General features: G+C 41.0%; 2 long non-coding RNA genes across 2 annotated transcripts in view; one reads left to right on the plus strand and one right to left on the minus strand.

Annotated features, from left to right (window-relative positions):
- Positions 1 to 15,848, plus strand: part of LOC116666307 — a 67,326-nt gene that overhangs the window by 35,650 nt on the left and 15,828 nt on the right. The gene's annotated exons all lie outside the window — the stretch shown is intronic.
- LOC116666308 lies at positions 12,973 to 15,045 on the minus strand. The gene is made up of 3 exons (XR_004323073.1): positions 14,780 to 15,045; positions 14,244 to 14,563; positions 12,973 to 13,308 (listed from the first exon to the last, which is right to left on the minus strand). It is a non-coding gene; the product is annotated as an uncharacterized LOC116666308 (long non-coding RNA).

Here is a 15,848-nt window from a genome sequence, read left to right on the forward strand (position 1 = left end):
GATGAAACAAGAACATATTATTCAACGAATTAACAATAACAGTTCTGAATTCTTCCGGTTACAGGGTAAGTGTGTTTGAAGGTGAAAACAATGTGGTGTTGATCTCCCTTCCTGGCTTTGCAAAGAACCAGGAAGATGAAATCAGTGATTTCAAAATGAGTCATTGGAAACAAGTGGTTTTCAAAGAACACACCTTGAAGTTTAAACCAGGTGACACAGAGGGAGGAAGAAAAACATGACAATCTTTTAGACCTTATCACTTTTTAGCAGTTCAGTGTAGGATCATCCATTAAAATATGTGCACTAAATCATGGACTCGGTCACCCTCAAGGAGCAAGTGATCCTGGGCACTCATGGCCGGCTCTTTTCCTGGTAGCTCATGATTAACTTGTAATCATGGTAACTGATTTTTTTAAAAAATGGGAAACATTCTAAAATTTTCCCTTAATTAAGGGAGGCAATGGAAAACACATGGGCTTTAGGAAAGCAGGATAGTCTTGGGCTGTGTCCAAGCTCTGTGACTAAAAATTTCTGTGACGTCAGCAGGCTCTTTATCTGTAAGATGAAACTTAACGATTGCTCATGGATGTGTTGTGTGGATAAAATGAAGCAGTGATGATAACGTCCTTATCCAGGATGGGAACTTCAGAAGTGATCAGTATTTTGAATACCACTTGTGAAACATACTCTTTAAAGATATTAAACACCCTGTATCCTTTTCTAATGCCTTCCATAAGAAACTGGACCCATGAGATGTCCCAGTGAAAATGGGTTCTATGGTGAAAGACATTTGGGAATGAAATTCACAGGCACAGTGATCTCTTCAGGACTCTGAAATGTCCTAGAGAAAGAAAGAAAAAAAAATCAAATTTGTTTAAACTGGTATTTATCAAACTATTCATACTATTATTTTTTTTTAATGTAACACCCATTAACAGGAGATTTGCTTGCTACAGAACATGTTTGAAGGAATACTGCCTAGGAAAATGCTACATTTATTAGTAAAATAAAGCTCCCAAGACCTTCAGGGTTGTCCCTGGGAAGAGAAGTTCCTGTAAGGAAGGCAGGGACATCATTCTGGCCCCAGAGTTTCATCACCTTCTGCAGCAACAGTTCCCTGGGGAACATTTTGAAAATGTAGGGGCCCATTTTGTCTTTCTGTGTGATCATACTTGTGCACTTACATGGGAAAAAAATTATCATTTTATTTTTCTTTTACATTATAGTTTGAGGACTTACATTGATTTCTTTATATGTGCTGATCAGTTATATGATCTCTGAATTCTATTTTAGGGTAGCAAAGGGAGGTCTACAGTAGAGTTGTCCTAGAAGGATGCTGCTGGTTTGGCAGGGTTGGGAAACACTCATGGAAATGTTTCTTACTTATGTTGACTGCTGTCTCCACCCAGGAGTGGAAGTGTCAGGAGGTCCTTCTTTCAGTTTTGCCCCAAGCACGGATAAAGACACTTCCCTCGGTTCCCCCCAAGCCTGACAAAGTCTTGAATAAAAAGAAACAAAACAAAACAAAACAAAACTTTGATACCTGGCAAAGGAGAAAGGCAGGGAAATAAATATGGAGAGTCGGAAGGACTCAAAGTAAAGGGAAGTCTAGCCAATCAGGCCTGTAAGATATAATTCCTGCAGGGTCTTGCAGATTCTGTCTCACTCCTTATTGTGGCTAGAGATAAAGAAATGACTGACCCAAGTCTCTGACTTTCTAAAGACTGATAACTCCCTGAGTTCATTATCAGCTTTTAAATGTGTCACTCAACAAACACCTTCTTGGAAATCTATATTGCTCCAAAGGCCAGGGCAGAAAAGACAATAGCTTACTTTTCCTCTTGCATTTGTTAGAACTGGGTTCAGTGTCTTACGGTGGAAAACCTAAATATGGTAGCTCAACTCAGAACATTTCATTATCTCCTGTGAAAACTCTAGAGGTCGGCACCCGAGGTTGGCATGAGTTTGTTAGGGACCTGGCATCCTCCAGTTTTCTTCTCTGCCATCTCTCAGGGGCACTGAGTGTTTTCCAAGATACCTGTTGAAGCCCAGTTATCTGCCACGTCAGCCAGAAAGGATAAAAGAAAGGAAAAAATCCAGTCTGCCTCCTCGTAGGATACTTACCAGAACTGTGCACACCATTTCCATTTCCATTCCATTGGCCAGAACTTGGGCGTATGGTGGCACCTTGCTGCAAGGGTGATGAGGAGATGTCATCTTCATTCCAGGACCCCACCAGCCCAGCTAAAATCAGTGGGTTCTGTAATAGTTCAATAGAAAAGGCAGAATCTCCACCACCCTTATGTTCCAAAAGTCTCCAGAGTTGTTCTGGATTCCATATTTCCAGACTCACCTCTTCCCTGTGGGACTAAGTTTAGGAGTGACATCATAGTTTTCAGGAGGAATGACATCATGCACCTCAAGTGTGACCAGCCGCTTTTACAGACCTCATAGTCACGTATGTCTTATTTTAATACAATAATGATATCCACATGATAGGAAAATTTCACGTACTTTAATGGGGTATAATGAGATGTTTTCTCAGGTGAGTACAATTAATTTTTTTCCCTCTGATTTCTGCATCACTGGGGGTGAAAACACCTTCAAAATGCTTTTCTTCCACTTGCAGGTTTTCTTATGAGGTGTGATGTCATGATTCTCTTTCTCTAAATATATTTAGCCTTCTGATGCCGTATTTTGGTTTCAAAACATCAAAATTAGCCCTTATAAAAATGTACATGATTCAGGCAGCTTCAATTATTCATGAAAAAGTATGATTTGCCATTGAGCCAGAAATAGGGCTAATTATGAGGTTGTATGGCTGAAAACTAAAGAAAGTAGCGTAAATTCTTCACTTTATGGAATACGCATCGTTGCTCTGTCTCTACAGGCTTAGATGAAGCCTGATCATCGATATTACAGAGAGTGGATAAGTAATTTTATCCAAATTGACTCACATTTTCCCCTTTGCTTTTCAGTGTGAACTTCATGTCCTCAAGTTCTATTGCCTTTAAGGCTCCCTTACTCTGAATAATGATAATAATAATTAGAGGAGGAAGAGAGGGAGGAGGAGGAGGGAGAATGTAAGAATCCTTTCCATGTGCACAGAAAATGCAGTGTTTTCTCATATCCCCTCCAGGAATGCTCACATGCTCCACAAATCTATCCTGGCTGTGGCCTGTCCCTTCAGCTGGTCATTCTGTTCCAGATGACTTCTGAATGCCCTGGGCATCTCTTGCTGGCTTCTAACCAACTTCTCAAGGCTACTGCTTTCATTGCACTGATTCGTCCCCAGTGTAGACACAAGCCCCTTCCTTAATTCCCCAAAACACTGGTGAGGCTGGGCTGTTAATGGTTAACAAAAGTGACTGTTGGCTTGGGAAATACAAAGGGATGAGAGAGAAGGCAAGTTTAAGCTTTTTCACTAGATCTTGCTTTCCTGGCGCCTCCTGTGCTTTGCCCTGTCAGAGGGGAAGCCCCGTCTTGGGTAACTTTCTCAACAGGCCTTCAGGAGTTCTTTCTTTCTCACAACAGTGCCTTTGCCCGTGCCTCCCTCTCCCTCCTCCCACAGCTGTGCAGACAACCAGACGAGCAGGTCCAGGACTAGTCAAAGCAACTGGGAGCATCGAGTCGATTTTCTCTTCTAAGATTATCAGATACATTTTAGATTTGTGCACTTGGCCTTTCATTACAAAAGAATGACATTTAAGTCAAGGGATGGCTTCACTGAGACGCCCAATTTTTGTTGCTAATCCGGTGCCAGCAAAGTTACTTGTGAGGCTTAGTTTTACCATATAGTTTTGCCTTGATGCAGTGAACAGGTGACACCTCCACTTCCTGCTACACTCTGTACCAGGTGTCATGCCTTTGATGAGGCCCCTGGGTATTTCAAAGTATGGGGCACAGGGCAGGGCCGGTGGCTCCTGCGTCTCCTCTTTGCCCACCCCGCGTGGGTAACGTTCTCCTATGTCCTTCCCCTGTGTCCTCTCCGCATGGCCAATCTGCCGCTCACCACTGCTGGCCCTGCCCCTAAAATCCATCTCTGTTTGCCACTCTCTTCCTTTTCCCCCGCTTTCCGTCTTTCTAGCCTCTTACATTTCCTATTATTTTATTCATGCATCTTCGATAATAAGACATATAGATATTGCCAGCTAATGAGAGTTTTTTTCTTCCATTTCATAACTAGGGGAGGAATTCAACTCCCCAGCATTCTTTGTCCCCTTTATTGGATGTTGGGTGTGCTCAGAAAATATTTCTCTACTGCTGAGAGCTGCTTGCTTTGTTTTGTTCAAGTTTCTCAGGCAGGTTTGTACCTGGGGCTGTTTCATTAGTCTAATGGCTCCTAAGGACTTCTGTTAAGGCAACCAGGGTTTTTCTGTATGTAGATTATCATGATGCTCCTCCACATTCACTGTGTGCTGCATACTCGTACAGAACTAAATCAGAGGCTGTATTTCCCAGAAAGGCCCATCTCAGGCTTGGTATGTCTGTGGGTTGTTGATGCTCCAGAAAGATGTGGGTCTATTCTACTCATTATAAGTTTTGGGGGAATTGTGAGTTGGTTAAAAATGATTCTGGGTTTGGAATTAGCTGTAAAGGAGAAATAAAGTGTGTATGATATAATATGGATAGAATCTGAGAAAACAATAAGGAAGGGGAGGAAAGGTCTGCATTAGTTGGACACTTTTTGATTGCAAGCCTCAAAAACCTGACTAAAATGAACTTGAAACGGAATTTATTGGGTTATGCAACTGGAAAGAACGGGGTGGAGCTGGCCTAGTCAGCTGGATGTCAGGATTCTCTCCCTGCGTCTCTGCTGTCTCTGCTCCCCCTTCGCCTGGTGGTGCCCTCTCCTGTGGCAGACAGGTTTCTTTCCATGCAACAAGGCCGAGGTGGCTCACATGATTTATTCATTGTTCCAGGCCCGTGGCTTAGATAAAATCTTCCCAGCTCAGTGACCATGGAGGAACAGGTAGACCTGTCTCCCCACTGCTTCATTGCCTCTAAATCACAGTGGAAGATTCTGATTGGCTCAACTTAGATCGTGAGTTTATCATGTGGCTATAACCTGCTATAACTAGCCTGGCCCCCAGCACTTGCCTAGCCCTGTGGCAGGTGGTGTGTGTGTGTGTGTGTGTGTTTAAGAGGGGGATTGTAATTGGCACCTTGCCCAGAATCACATTATTTCTTGAGGGAAGTAGCAGCAGTTACCCCCCCAAAGAAATAGTTACCTGGAAAAGGAAAAAGGAATATTTAGCAGACAAAACAACTGACATTTACTATAGGAATGAAGAAAATAATTAAAAATTTCCAACTTTGGGGAGAAAGTAGATGGAAAGTAGAATACTATTACAAAAAACGTAGGAGAGAAGAGGGCAAATTTATAAGGATGATGTGAAATTAAAACAATTATCACACAGCGTAAAATACCGGTAGATAAATATTTGAAGTTCTTAGACATTGTAGAGTAGTTAATAGCAGGATGTACAATTAAAAGTAGGATAAACTAAAGTTTGGAAATGATTTGAAGACTAGAGTAATGTCTATGGATAGAAAAACAAGTGGTCTCAGGTACGTGGTTTAAGTTTCTTCCCCTTGTGGGTTTAGAATGGCATTGGGTGGAAGGTATACAGATATGCCTTCGGAACTTTAAAGAGCAGGAAAGTGCAGTGGTGACCTCAGCCAGGATTCCTGTCTGGGAACCAACATAGCCAGCCACAGGCAGCCTGAACACCAGAGGAAATTTCCAGAGAGGACATAAATCAGTCTCATCTGGACAGAGGCTTGTGCCAATGTTAAGAATTACACAAACAGGACAATACAGGGAAGTGTGGCCTATGTTTGGCACTGTGAGGTCCAAAAGTTCATAGATTATTCTTTCCTTAGGAAATAAACAGTTGGAAATCAAATGAGGTAAAAGGAAAATTACTCAGTAAGAACAAGGCATAACCTCTTTAGGGTTCCTGACTCAGTAAAGCCATACACATAATCTCTAGGAAGTTTAAGATTATTATAAATACCTCCTTCATCTACCCCTCTTAACTCCTGTAAGAAGCTGAGAGGGTCTTATTATAATAAAACATTCTATTTCTAGGCTGATGGATTAGTGTAGTAACATGAAAAGAGAGAGGGTTTCAAGTCCTAGCTTTACTACCTGGGTATAATACAGCTTACTTAACTATCTGAACCTTGGTTTGTCCCTTTGGAAATGGGGATACCTGGAACTAAGAACCTCAACTTCTTATTTCTAGTTGAGTTTACTACCCCCTAAAAAACAATATTTCCCCCTCAACAGGGTAGTTGTGCAAACTGAATGAAAGGGAACACGTGAAAGTACCGTACAAAGTGTAGACAGAAAGGAAGGTTGACATTCATTGAGCATGTACTACATACCATCCAAGCATTTGGGATACAGAGATGATTAAGACAGGGACCTGCCCTGAAGGGTGTGGTGGGCAGAATAAGCTCTCCCTGCCCCAATTCCACATCCTGATTCTCTCAGTCTGTGAATACGTTACCTTACCTGGCAAAAGAGATTTTGCGGATGTAGTTAAGAATCTTGAGATAGAAAAGTTATCCAGATTATCTGGTGGAGCTAATGTAATCATAAGGGTCATGATAATGGAAAGATTGGTACAGTAGAATCAGAGTCAGAAGGAAGGAAACATGATGATGGAAGCAGAAGTCCAAGTGATGTGAAGACCACAAATCGAGGTCAGTAGTGAAGGAACATGAGCAGCCTTTAGAAGCTGAAAAAGTCAATGACATGGGTTTCTCCTCTAGAGCCTCCAGAAAAAAACACAATTTTGGCAACATCTCAATTTTAGCCCATAAGACCCGTTTTGGGCTTCTGATGTCCATATCTGTAAGATAATAAATTTTTGTTGTTTTGAGCCACTAAATTTATGATCATTTGTAATGGCAGCAACAGTGAGCTCATTTAAGGGACTTACAGTGTATGAGATGAGGAGACGTTCAGAGTGGCAGATGCTGTGATAAGGGTGTGCACAGTGTCCCATGGGAGAAGCAGTGTGCCCCCCCCCACCTAGTTTGAAGGTGTGTGGCAGGGTTGCAAAGGCTTTCTCATGGATGAACTTGGTCATAAAGATGTCCTATGTCTTGCCTATATTGTCAGTGTCTCTCTTTCTTGTTTTTTTTCCTATCAACCTATCAGTACTACCCTAAAATATGTAACTTCCTAAAACCTTTCACCATCTATCTTGGCTTTCTCTTCTGTACCTCTGTATTGCTTCTTTTCCTCCAAAGGTCAAGTTCCTTTATAGAGTTGTCTGCTGAGCCATCTCTATTCCCCACTTCTGTTTTATCCCTCCATGCCCTATATTCTAGCTTCTGCCGCCATTATTCCTCGGGCTGCTCTCTTTGAGGCCATTGGTGCCTCTCAACAATCAAAGCATTAAAAAAAAAAAAAAAAAAAAAAAAGCATTTCTTGACCCTGCTGAGCACTTCTGCAATCTCAAGTTCTCTTTCCTTCTGTTTTCAGTGGCACTCCTCTCTCTGCTCTTTCTCCTTCTACAACAGAATGTGTGTGTGTGTGGGGGGGGGTGGAATTACAAATGAGTTGGGGTTGCTAAAACACAAATCATAGGGAGGATCAGTGGGTAAGAGGCTGAGGGTGCGGCAATAGGGCCTTGCAGGCCATGATAAGGTACTTGGGCTTGATTATGTAAGCAATGGGGAGCCACTGAAGGTTTGGGGTAAGGGATGGATACAGGCACCCCTTGGACTTCCTCAGTACACTCAGGCTTCTCAGGCTGTTTTGCTCATCCTATGAGATAATGGTGAAGTGGAGGGAAATTCTATTGTCAAAAACTTTTGGGAAAGTGGGGGAAGAATAGGAGAAAATTTGAGAAAATGCATACTTGCATTTTGCTTCACTGTGCACTTTGGCATCTTAAAGTTTATAGAAAATCCTGTAGTAAAGAAATTTGTTTACCTTTGTTAACTCACTATTTCTCAAACTTATTTGACCATAGAAAACTCTCTTTTTGTCTCCATCTAAGGTCTATCAGTAGGTGCTAGTGTCTGTCTTTGGGGAATCCTTTCTTCCTTTCCACCATGATTTCTTTCATCTTCTGTCTTTCTTTCTTTATAATTGTTTGTCCAAATAATTCCCAACAGGGGTTATACTTGTATAATTTGTTTTTCCAAGAACCCAGGTTTATTAATCTCATTTTATTAATGTGAACTCTAGCTCTAATTTATTTTTTAAAAAAATCAGTGTTTATTATTCTCACTTTTCTCCCTCAGTGCATAGTACAGGATCCTCTACATTGATCAGTTAACCAGAGAAACATTTACACCAGTTAGAAACTGATGTTCTTAAGGATCAAACTGGATGCACAAAAATAAATTCGAAGTGGATTAAAGACTTAAATGTAAGACCTGAGACCATAAAACTTATAGAAGAAAACAAGTAGCGCTCGCTTTGACACTGGTCTTAGTAATGTTTTTTTTTTTTTTTGATATGTCTCCTCAGGCAAGGGAAACAAAAGCAAAAGTAAATAGGGCTATATCAAAATAAAAGGCTTTTGCAGAGCAAAGGAAACTATCAACACATTGAAAAAGCCACTTACTAAATGGGAGAAAATATTTGCAAACAAAATATTTGGTAAGGGATTAACATAGAAAATATACAATGGACTCATACAACTCAACATCAAAAAAACCAAACAACCTGACTGAGAAATGGGAAGAGGACCAGAATAGACATTTTGCCAAAGAAGACGTAGGGATGGTGAATAGGCACATGAAACAGGCTCACCATCACTAATCATCAGGGAAATGCAAATCAAAACCATAGTAAGATATCACCTCACACCTGTCAGATGGCTATTATCAAAAAGACAACAAATAACAAGTGTTGGCGAGGATGTGGAGAAAAGGAAATCCTCGGGCACCGTTGCTAGAAGTGCAAATTGGTGCAGCCACTATGGAAAACAGTATAGAGATTCCTCAAAAAACTAAAAATAGAACTAACATATGATGAAGCTATTCTACTCTTGGGTATTTATCCAAAGAGAACAAAAACACTAAGTAGGAAAGATATATGCACCCTTATGTTTACTGCAGCATTATTTACAGTAGCGAAGATGAAAAAGCAACCCAAGTGCCCATCAACAGAAAAAGAAGATGTGGTATACATATGCAGTGGAATGTTACTCAGCCATAAAAAAAGAATGAAATCTTAGCATTTTCGACAACATGGATGGACCAACATGGATGGTATTATGCTAAGGGAAATGTCTCAGAAAGACAAATACTGTATTTTACTTATATGTGGAATCTAAAAAGCAAAACAAATGGACAAACAGAGAACAAACAGGTGGTTGCCAAAGGGCAGGTGGGTGGAGGGAGGTAAGAAAGATGAGGTGAGGTTAAGGTACAAACTTCTAGTTGCAGAATCAATGAGCCAAGGGTATGAAATGTACAGCATGGGGAATATAGTCAATGATTGTGTAACTCCTTTGTATGGTGACATATAACTAAGCATAGTGATCATTTTGAAATGTATAGAAATATGAAATGACTATGTTGTGTACCAGGGACTAACATAGTGTTGTAGGTCAATTACACTTCAAAAACAAACAAACTTGTATAAGAGAGGTCAGATTTGTGGTTACCAGACATGAAGTGGGAGTTAGAATGAACTTCATTCTCTTGAATGAAGGAACCAAAAGGTACAAACTTCCAGTTAAAAGATAAATTAAGTACTAGAGATATAATGTACAGCATGATAAATACAATTAACACGCTTATGTTATACAGGAAAGCTGTTAGGAGAGTAAATCCTAAGAGAGATCTCATCACAGGAAACATAAATTTTTTTCTACTTTAATTTTGTATCTGTATGAGATTATGGATGTTCACTAAACTGTGATAATCATTTCATGGGGTATGTAAGTCAAATTATCACATTGTACATCTTAAACTTACAGTGTTGTATGTCAATTATTGCAGAGGCTAGCAAGCTCAAACTCTGGAGGGAAAGCTAGCATGCTGGACACTCATGTAAGAGTTTATGTTGCAGCTCAAGTCCTAAGGCAGTCTGGAGGCAGATTTCCTTTTCCATGGGGGACTTCTGTCATTTTCTCTTGAGGTCATCAACTGATTGGATGAGGCCCACCCATGTTATAGAGAGTAATCTGCTTTACTCAAGGTCTACTGATTTAAATGTTTTAATCTTATTTAAAAAACTCCTCCCAGCAACATCTAGACAAATGTTTGACCTAATGTTTGGGTTCTGTGGCCTAGCCATGTTGACTTATAAAATTAACCAATTCAGCTAGTCATAGATGCATGACAGGACTCTTTGAAACTAGACCAAGTGATGTATCTCCTGAGGGATGGAGATACGTGGTTTTCAAGTAAGGAACCAGAAGAAGTGAAGACATATGTGGACAGTGAATTGAACAGAGAGAGGCTTCTCATTCTGAAAGCTTGGTTCAGAGCAGTCTACAACAAGATATTTTATTTCAAAGAAGCCGAGTCTTCCCCAGGAAGACTGATGATTACTACCCAGCCTTAAAGACCTTCAGAGCCGGAGTAGAATCCACCATTCACTAGTTCTGCCCCTACAGCAGACAGATGGAGAGTGAGAGGACTGGGGCCCAAGCCAAGGGCCTGTCCAAGGAAAGGACTGGGAGAAATCAGGTCTTCTGAGTCATTATCTAAAGCAACTAATTTTACAACGCTCTTCAAAAAATGCTGAATTCCTTGGACTCTTAAATGACTTTCTCAGGCTGGGCACTCAGCGGCAATACAGCACAGTCAGGCCTATCTCAATGGAAGGTGAGCCATTATGGGGTTTTTTGCTAATTAGTATTTGAATTAACAACAGTGTCTTCAGTTGGAAGAGCGGTGAGCTGTATTTTGGGCCCAGGCTAAAGTGAGATTTTCCCTTAGATGCCTGTTCATTTTTACCAGAATCATGTTTCACATGGCAATTTAAAATGTCACTAAGTATTAGCTAAACTGAGATGTTAATAGCTGAGAAATTAGGAAAGGAGGGATAAAAGTCCGGATACAATTTTTGGTGAGGAGAAAATCCTTTAAAAAACTTACCAGAAACAAGTGGTTTTAAATCTCTCTCTCAGACTGCTGAATTTAATGCTATCTCATGTTACTTAACAACACTGTTTTTCCTTCCTTTCTTCCCTTCCTTCCGTTTTAAAATTTCTTGAACACATCTAACCCACTCTCATTTCAGAGCCTCTGTACATCCTTCCTCCTTTGCCTAGAATCCACTTTTTACTTCTTTCTGTTCTCTAGGACTTAGCTTAAATGCCATCTCCATTCTATCTAAATTTGATCCCAACAGGTTATTCTCCTTCAGACCATCCATTGTGTTTCCTTCGTGGATCTTATCACAACTTGCAGTTATATGTTTGTTGTCTATCCCCTTCCACTAGACCCTAAACCCTCTGAGAAGAGATACTCCATCAGTCAGAGTCCCAGTGGGGAAAAAATGACACGCTATCCAAGGACACTCTGAGCAAGGCTCACTTTGGGGGTTAGTTGCATTGGTCAGGGCAGGATGTACAGAAACTGTAAGGGGTTGGTCAGAAGCCCAGGGCTGGTAAGGGTGGAGCCATTGACATCCTCGGCCTGAAGGGGCAGGAGAAGGAGAAGGAGCCTGTAGCTGGAAGGGGAGACTCCCATGCAGAGAAACACCCTGAGTGGAGTCGTCCCCCTTGATTGAGGGAGACAGCCAACCCAAGCTGCCTCCACAGGAAGGGAGCCAGGCTCATACTGTGCTTTAATAAGAGAAGGGTGACACTCAGGGAGGAAGACAGAAGCTAGAGTGCCCAGAGAGGACTCAGTGGTCAGTGTGGGGAATGGAGTGTGTGTCACTAGGAACTCAATTTTCTCAGTGCCTCAGACTGGACCAGCTCTTGGGGGCTTAAGCAAGACAGTAGAACTCACAGGAGCTGGGTATGTAAATTGCAATTTGAAGTATTCATTTCTAAAGTAGCTGTTCTTTCCAGTGTCTTAATTTTTTGGAACTATCATTTATGCCCCTATTCCTGGTATTAAAGTACATAAGAAGCTGAGTTACTACTCTCTTTCTGTGATTTAAAATGTTACTGAAAATTAATCACACTAAGTGAAGTAAGTCAGAGAAAGACAAATATCGTATGATATCATGTATATGTGGAATCTAAACAAAATAGGCACAAATAAACTTATTTACAAAACAGAAATAGACTCACAGATTTCGAAAACAAACTTAGGTTTAACCAAAGGGGAAAGGCAGGGGGAAGGATAAATTAGGAATCTGGGATTAGCAGATACAAAGTACTATATATAAAATAGATAAACAACAAGGACCCACTGTACAGCACAGGGAACTTTACTCAATATCTTGTGGTTACCTATAATGGAAAAGAATCTGAAAAAGAATATATATATGTGTGTGTGTGTGTATGCATATATATATATCATATATATGACTCACTTTGCTATACAACTGAAATTAACACAGCATTGTAAATCAACTTATACTTCAATTAAAAATTTTTAAAAAATAAAATATTACTGATGATTAGATGATGCCAAGGATTAATGACTGTTTTTGGCGAAACAAACCAGTACCATATTAAATGTGTTCATTTGAAGATGCTTCCAGATGTTATAAACATAAAAATGTGGAAATATATACATCATCTTTTAGAAATTAAAAACTACTGTAATGATCCTGAGATTTTTCGATGAACGGAGGTTCAGAGGAAAGCAGGTAGACCATCAGACCAGCTTTTCCCAAACCAAAAGAACCTGCAGTGATATTTGGGAAGGAGGGCAAGTGAAGCTTTCCAGGAGAAAGAGGCAGGGTGTATGGTATTGAAAACACATAATCAATTTCTAATTATCTGGATTTGATTTTAGTCCCATAATTTAGTTTTAATTGCTAACTACCCTAAAGGAGAGAGAAGTTTTAATGTTTAAAAAACAAGAAGTATTTATTAATTCAGTAAATACTTGAGTAATGGTCACATGCCAGGCACCATGGTAGACGCTGTGGACACCAGGATAAACTAGACAGCCTCTTCCTGATGGAGCTGACAGCTCAGTGATGAAAACTGAGATACACTCATCCAGGTCCTGTGGCAGCTCAGTGTTCAGGTCAGAGAACCATGACACTACTATTTCAGAGAACATTCTAGGGGCTCATTCCGTTCCTCCACTCAGAGCAAGGTTGGACCAACGGACCATGGACAATTTCTTAGCTCTCTGGCTCTCCTCTTTCTAGGCTCCATCTGCACCATCTTGTTTGGGTCTAGATATTCCCTCCTGAAAACAAATTAAAATAATAACATTAATTAGGCATCATGTTTTTTATTTTTATTTTTTCTTTTCCCCATGAATGCAGTCTTTTGCTTTCTTGTCCCTGATCTTTTGCTCATAGAACATCTTATTTTATAAAGAGTTTTCTGGAGATAACAGATCCTGTCCCATTAAGAACTGATTTGCTAGTTCAGCCTTCAGAGGGAAGCCTTATTTCCAAGTTCTGGTGGGTATCTCAAAGTCATGTCAGTTTCAAGGATCCAGTACCCCAACCACCATCAACTACCACATTTACTGAGTGCTTACAATGTAGCCAGCGCTGAGCTAGACATGCAGGGTTCAAAGGTCAAAAGGATATGGTTCTTGGTCTTCAACAGCTTATGGCTGAGGTGCACATGAATAAGATGATAACTAGTCCAGTGACAGAGCTTATGCCAAGTCAGAGCTACAGACAGGAAGTGCTAGAGAGTTCTGTGGAGGAAAGATGTGGGTTGCCGAGATTTCGGCAAAAATAGGCTCCTATTTCTTCTCATTGAACTCCTTGACGTTTCCACCATCACAAGGTAAAAGTCCATCCAATTCTAGCAAAGATGCCTGGGCCAAGTCTGTCCTTATAACTTCACCTCCAAATCTTTGCCACTAGATGACGAATTCTTTTAATTTGGGTTAAATGTGAGCTCTACCTAAACTGGCTCTCAGTGAAGCAAAAAACTGATTCTTGAATACACTGTACTAGGCACCATGTGAGAATACTGAAATGTAAATATTTACATTTCAAGTATCTCCTCCTTCTAAGGGTTTTGCAGTCTGATTTAACGCAATGCGATGAAAATTCTCAAGTTAAGATACAAAATCATGCAAAAATCTAGAGTTAAATACTAAAGTATGCAATGCAGTTAAGGAAACCCTACCAACCTTGTTATTGGAAGGTTTTCACTTACCCGGACAAAGCAGTTTTTCTATCACCCGTGGAATGAAAGGCAGTTCTCAAGTCCAGTTGGATTCTGAACCAGGGGAGCCTGGGCAGAGAAAAGTGGGCTTAGTCGTCTGGGTGGTGGGTCATGGCCACGGAAGAACAGGAAGTAGCTGTCTCAGGGCTCAGGCCATGCTGGGGAGGGGGCTGCTCTCCAGTGGGTCAAACCAGGCAGGCGTCTAGAGTGGGAGGTGTCCCCACCCCTCCGGGCTACGCCTTGTGTGTCCTTCACATCACGTACTTCAAGTGCAGGTGTGCTGGCCCGCAGGTTGGTCAGGAAGGCAGGGGCTGAAATGAAAGGAAGTGAGAGTAAAATGAGCAAATACTGTGTTCTAGGCAGAGTTCATGACAAACATTTTACTTACAGTATCTCGTTTTCAAAAAGTTGGTATGATATGTGTTATTATTCCCCTTTCACAGGCGGGAAAAGCGAACCTCAAGAGTCTGATGACTTGTGCAGGTCAGGTGCCTGGTCACCAGTACAAGAGAGATTCAGATGCTTACCTGACTCATAAGCCTGTGCTTTTCTGACCCCTTACTCGTAGGGGAAGCTGAGGGGACAAGGGCCTCTCTGGCAACAATCCCAGAGGCCTTGCCCCCTTGGCAAGTTAGTGGTCTTGCCTTTTGCAGTGCAGGAAAGAGGGAAAACACGTGTCTGAATGCTTCCCTACGGCCTGGCCCATGGTTTTTAGCTATAGGTTCCTGCCAGCAGAGAGTATCACCCACAGGCACTGTATTTATAATTAGACATCGTTCATTTAACTCCAGGGAAGGCAGAGAGGCAGCAGAATGCAATATCCTCTTGAATGTTGTAGGAATACAATAAACACTGAATAGAAAAAAAAACTTAACACACCCAGATGATGAAACAGCTGGTGTTCATCAAAGCATTCCAGTGGAAAACTTATGAAACTGCAAAAAATTCAGTTTAATCCTCACTGTCACCTCCCTCCCCTCGCCAGTAACTCTTGAAGAATAATGACATGAGAGATATTTCCAGTTTAGAGTTCTCCTCACTTTGTACCAACACTCCCCAGTGAAGGATCCCCTCTGCTCCTTCCTGACGCTGGGTGGAGCGAAGATGTGCAGTCAAATAAAACACAGAGGAATTAGGAGGCCTGGAGTCTAGTCCTAGTTAGCTGATAACAGTTGTATACTTTTGGGCAAGTAACCTTGGATTCTTCGGCTGCCATTACCTCACCGTCCAATGAGAGGATTTGTTAGATCAGTGGTGTAGAAATTGAAACCTGAGTTTAGGGGACCTCATGCAATAGGAAAGATGCCCGGGCAAAAGGGGTTTGAATGACTTGTACAGAAACACAAAGCAGGAGAGGGTAGTAGAGCCATTTCTTCCCTTCTTTCCTCTTCACAGGAATGCCCAAGAATTCTTTCACTGATCATATCCTGTTCCTTGCGTGGTTTGAGACCAATTATCTAACTATTAAAGAATAAAGCTAAAGGGATATGGGAAAAGGAGAGCATGCAATTTTGGGAGATGACAAGAAAATCTTTTACTTTGGGTATCTAATAGAGTTTTTTTTTTTTCTTTTTGTTTCTTTTTTTTTTCTTTCTT

Source organism: Camelus ferus, chromosome 10 (genome assembly GCF_009834535.1).
Source record: "Camelus ferus isolate YT-003-E chromosome 10, BCGSAC_Cfer_1.0, whole genome shotgun sequence".
Lineage (NCBI taxonomy): Eukaryota > Metazoa > Chordata > Mammalia > Artiodactyla > Camelidae > Camelus > Camelus ferus.